Source organism: Xenopus laevis, chromosome 1L (assembly GCF_017654675.1).
Source record: "Xenopus laevis strain J_2021 chromosome 1L, Xenopus_laevis_v10.1, whole genome shotgun sequence".
Classification (NCBI taxonomy): Eukaryota; Metazoa; Chordata; class Amphibia; order Anura; family Pipidae; genus Xenopus; species Xenopus laevis.
In genome coordinates, this window is record NC_054371.1 from 101,241,054 (window position 1) to 101,247,053 (window position 6,000).

Genomic DNA, 6,000 nt, shown 5'->3' on the forward strand with positions numbered 1-6,000 from the left:
GTCCATTGATCATGTGAGCAGGGTCCTCTTGCCTCCTACAGGGTTACGTGAGATATGGGCGGAGGCGGAGTGACGGGGCGGCTCACTGCCCAATCAGTTACTGATGCTGTTCTGATTTTAGTGGGGCCTATATGCCAGCGGACCGCCCATCACAAGCATTGCCTTTCTGCTATACCCACAACTCATTTTGCTTGTCTACTCCTCCCCTGCATCTCCTCTCTGCACAGACTTGGAACCGGAAGTTTAAGTACATGAGGTGATTCACAAGCCTTGATGCGTCATGGTGTCTCTTTTGATAATGTCTTTGCTGGGACACGGCGGGCCCCATAAAGGGTGCAGTGGTTGGGGGCCCCGGTGCAGCCGCACCTGCTGCGCTCCTGGTAGTTCCGCCACTGGCTGGGGGTGAGGAGGGAGGGGGGGTCTGTGGGGTAGGGTTTTTTTTTTTTAGAAAACTTCAAAAGAGGCTGGCACAAGCCTGGACCCACGAAGTTGTAAAGCCAGAGTCAGGTTGTAAAAGAGTTAAAAAGCTTACTTTTATTTAACATAATTAAGAACCAGGCCTCGAAGTAGTAAAGCCGGAGTCAGGTTGTAAAAGAGTTAAAAAAGCTTACATTTTATTTTCCATAATTAAGAACCAAGCCGAAAATAAAATGGAAAATAAAATAAGCTTTTTTTAACTCTTTTACAACCTGACTCCGGCTTTACTACTTCATGGGTCCAGGCTTGTGCCAGCCTCTTTTGAAGTTTTCTGGTGTTTGGCTCCCCTTGCTGAAGGTCTGGGGCGTGTGTACCCGGGCCCAACGTTTACAGCGGTAAGCTCATATAAAACGCTTCTAAACGTAGCACATACTGGTTAAACAATTTGTAGGGTTTTTTTTACTAAGGGATTTGTTTCTCCTTTAAGGGTATAAGTGGCTTGGATATCCCAGGTGCATGACATTTCTCAACATTGAATCTCATTTGCCACTTAGCTGCCCAGATTGCCAGTTTGTCAAGATCCTGTTGCAAGGATGCCGCATCCTGGATGGAATTAATTGGGCTGGATAGTTTTGTTTACTTATCCAGGTCCTGCCAACGTTCCTAATAAAGGCATTTTTATTTGAGAAAAGAATTGTGGTGCTGCACTTCAAACAATTGATGCAAGAGGAGTGGAAGGTGGCCATTCAGGGTACATGCACCAGGACCCACTGATTTGAAGTTTTGTGAGCTGATTCTACCAACCAAGCTGGATAGTTTTGTGTCATCTGCAAACAATACCCTCCCCTTAATCATTAATGAAAGTGGACCCAATACCGAGCCCTGAGGGACACCACTAAGAACCTTACTCCAAGTAGAGTACTCCAATGAAACCAGAAAGCTCCGAATTGCGGGAAGGCCATCTCCCATACACTCCACTTTAATCAAATAATTCAGATTTTTAAAATTGATTTCCTTTTTCTCTGTAATAATAAAACAATATCTTGTACTTGATCCAAACCAGTCCTATGGGGTTTATTTAATTTTAACTTAATAAATGAAGATCCAAATTTTTCCCTTATCCAGAAAACCCCAGGTCCCAAGCATTCAAGATAATAGACTTAAAAATACTCAACAACCCAGGGTAGATAGTTGTAAAATGCAACTGTTTAATTTTGGGGTCCCATTTTTTCCATTCACACATGGGCAAGAGATACAATATAAAAGAGAAAATTAAATACACCAGGTCTGTATCAGGTGTCCATGCAGCTTGATATATTGTGGCAAAACCAAACACAGCTGAAAGAAAGAATGAGCATGCACAGGGCGAGTATTAGGGCGGCTCTATGCCCAATAGAAAAGAGAAGTTAAAGGATAAAAAACAAGATATAGCCCATCAGCTGGTGGCCAAACATTGGGCAGAAGCTGGGCATGACGCAGCCACCTTCAGATGCATACCAATAGAGCGTGTATCCAGCCATGCTAGAGTAGGTGACACTGATAAGACATGAAGCTTACTGGATATATGAGCTTGACTATGTGGCCCCCAGGGGCCTAAACGGGCAACTTGTGTTAAACTGTTTCCTTGGTTAAAACTGTAAAATTATCCTATTTTCACCCATGACATTGTGTAATAATGTAATACCACTGTATTGACACATTGGAAGATGTGAATAAGGTTCTAATAAGTTACATTTTATTTAACAGGATTTATTGTTTACTGTATATATTGCTTCAGAAACAAAGTATATATTTTTTGAGGAAGAAGAAGAACTGAATTTCCGCAAACCGTAGTGCTTAAAAATCCAAAATCTTTATTAGTCCATTAAAAGGCACACAGCACGTCTAGCTTGATGCGTTTCGAGCGCAGGCACCCTTAATCATAAGCATATACATTTCTTGAACTGAATGGGACTGTACGATACCTGCACTTGCACTGGGGAGGTACACTAGTGACATCAGCAGCGAGCAAGTTATTTTATAAGAATTTTGTCCCTTTTTGTATGATTAATTAACAATTTAATGGTTAACAAGCACCAATAGGCTAACCTTTCAAGAGGTAATGGGAGTGTATAAATAATGTTATTGTGATGTGCACTTGATCCTTGATAAAGTCCCAATGGGGACAGAAACCTTGGATACAGCATGTTATAAAAGAAATCATTTTATTTGAAGAAAACTGGAGTGCTTGTCGTATTTGAGTAATATTGACTGTGCACCCAGGATGGCAATAATGTTAAAGTGTGAACACTTAGGGGCACATTTATCAAGGGTCAAATATCGAGGGTTAATAAACCCTCAAATTTAAATCCTTTGAATATCGAATTTTAAGGATTTAGCACAAATCATTCGATTGAACGATAAAATCCTTCGAATCGAATGATCAAACGATTTTTCTTTGATCAAAAAAAGTGCTGGGGAAGGTCCCCATAGGCTAACATTGAACCTCGGTAGGTTTAATCTGCCGAAGTATGTAGTCAAAGTAATTTTTAAAGAGACAGTACTTCGACTATCAAATGATTTTTAGTTCGAATCGAAGTCGAAGGTCGTAGTAGCCTATTTGATCGTTGACGTACCCAAAAAAATACTTTGAAATTCGAAGTTTTTTTCATTTGAATCCTTCACTCGAGCTTAGTAAATGTGCCCCTTAGACGATGTGTATGTGTATATATACATATACATATACAAGGGAAAGTTGTGCTCACCATTAGTTTTTAAAACCATTAGGCGGGGGTGCAGCGAGGCTGTGACCACAAAATACATATAGACAATTAGAAGAGTCCTCAGCACTCAACCCATTATCAATATATTTATGCTCAATTTTCATCTGATTCATTAAGAATTCTATAGTTTCATTATACATTTTATAAAAGGGACGAAAACGTTTTACCTGCAACTTACTAGCTGCTTTCAAAATAAAACTCCCAAACTTGGCTGCCCTTTTATTAGACACCAATCAATATATTGATAATGGGTTGAGTGCTGAGGACTCTTGTAATTGTCTATATATATATATATATATATATATATATATATATATATATATAGTCAACTACAAGAGGTCCTCTGCACTCAACCCATTATCAATATATTTAAGACAGCGACATTTTGTGCATACTGCTACTAAAAAATGCCTTACTCTTTAAACAACACAGGGATTGTTTGTCCATATATTGCAATATATGCTCTAATAAAAGGGCAGCCAAGTTTGGGAGTTTTACTTTGAAAGCAGCTAGTAAGTTGCAGGTAAAACTTAGTCCCTTTGTAAAATGTATAATTAAGCAATTGAATTCTTAATGAATCAGATGAAAATTAAGCGTAGGACTGGCCAGATATGGGATGACTTTGACGTAGTTGGCCAGCTTAAATATATTGCAATATATGGACAAACAATCCCTGTGTTGTTTAAAGGGTAAGGCATTTTATAGTAGCAGTATGCACAAAATGTCGCTGTCTTAAATATATTGATAATGGGTTGAGTGCAGAGGACCTCTTGTAGTTGACTATATGTATTTTGTGGTCACACCCTCATTGCACCCCCGCCTAATGGTTTTAAAAAATAGTGGTGAGCACAACTTTCCCTTGTTTGTTATAGTTATACAGGAGCAGTGACCAGCTCCATGTTGTAGCTCCCACCCTTCCCAGCTATAGTCAGGTGATCCCACTGGTGTCTAATAAAAGGGCAGCCAAGTTTGGGAGTTTTACTTTGAAAGTAGCTAGTAAGTTGCAGGTAAAACTTAGTCCCTTTGTAAAATGTATAATTAAGCAATTGAATTCTTAATGAATCAGATGAAAATTAAGCGTAGGACTGGCCAGATATGGGATGACTTTGACGTAGTTGGCCAGCTTAAATATATTGCAATATATGGACAAACAATCCCTGTGTTGTTTAAAGGGTAAGGCATTTTTTAGTAGCAGTATGCACAAAATGTCGCTGTCTTAAATATATTGATAATGGGTTGAGTGCAGAGGACCTCTTATAGTTGACTATATGTATTTTGTGGTCACACCCTCATTGCACCCCCGCCTAATGGTTTTAAAAAAATAGTGGTTAGCACAACTTTCCCTTGTTTGTTTTATATATATATATATATATATATATATATGTAGTACAGTTGTATAAATCAATTATTTTTATTCCATACTGAAACAGCAGGTAAAGCGGCAAACCGCTCATTAGATCTTACACTGTAAACAGAGATACGATTTTAGTTATGTGTGTACATAAAAGGAAAATTTTGAGGGATGGGAAAAGTATGCAGGGGTTGAGAATGAGGCTTGCAGAGGAATAGTAGAGCTGCTTCTATTAAATATGTGAAAACATTAAGGCCTGGCAGTAGGACGCAGAGCATAAATGTGACATGTAGTATTTGTGTGAAGTTTTATTAGAATGGGTTAAATGGGGAATAGATTTTCACATGGATGGAGAATGAGCCCAGAAATCAGATTGACACAGATGCCATTTCCTGCGTGCCATCTGTATTCAGTCTCAATAAGCATGCCCAGTACTAATTCCCACATTTAAGGAAAAAGCTATATATTTTTCCTCAGTATTTCCTCAGAAACAGATAAATATTTCCCATCTGACACAAACACACTACAATGCTACTGTACAGCTGAGCTGTAATACCCCATTGAAAAGTATGACTGTCTACTCAAAACAGTTGAACACATTCAGTCAAATTGCAACACTCATCTTGTTCAGGGTTGGACTGGGATACTGGAAATAATACCCAAAAGTCCCACATGCTGCCACTGCTCACCACCCCGCTGGGTTATGTCCAGTGCCTACTGCCTTACTTGGACCTGCTGGCCACCTGCTTCCCTTGTCCAGCCTAAACTGTTTGATTGGGGCATGTGTCTTGACTTTTACAAGATGAATTGTGCCTAGGGCAGTGTCACATAATAATCTGGTGCTAGTAGTGTCTCTGAATTGTTATGGCTTGAATCAAATTGTCCAGTGCTTTGTGTTTAATGCAAAGTCAGCATGATTGTGGCTTTATGATAGGTTTGGGTCCCTAAGAAAATGTTCATGTTTTGAATAACTGGTTTGAAAATGTTCCGTCTTGAGGTACTCAAATATGGCCTAATTTGACTTTTTTTTTTTATTGTCATGCAAATTTTAATTCATGCTTTTCAACAAATGATATATTCTATCAATAATTTATGTTCATATGCCTTTTGTTTTCTAACTGATAGACTGATATTTTTACAAACTTTGTATTTTTATAAATATTTTTATTTGAGTTTTGCATTTAACATTTCTATCTAGTATCTCATTAAAGGAGAAGGAAAGGCTAAAATTATGTAAGCTTTATCAGAAAGGTCTATATAAATACACCAGTAAACCCTCAAAATAACGCTGCAGAGTCCTCTGGCAAAAGAATCACCACATTTCTTTCCTTCTATTGTGTACACATGGATTCTGTATCAGACTTCCTGTTTTCAGCATATACCTCCAGGGCAGGGCATGAGCATGCTCAGTTTGCTCCTCTCTCCCCCTTCCTCCTCCCCTTACTGCTGTAATCTGAACCCAGAGCTATG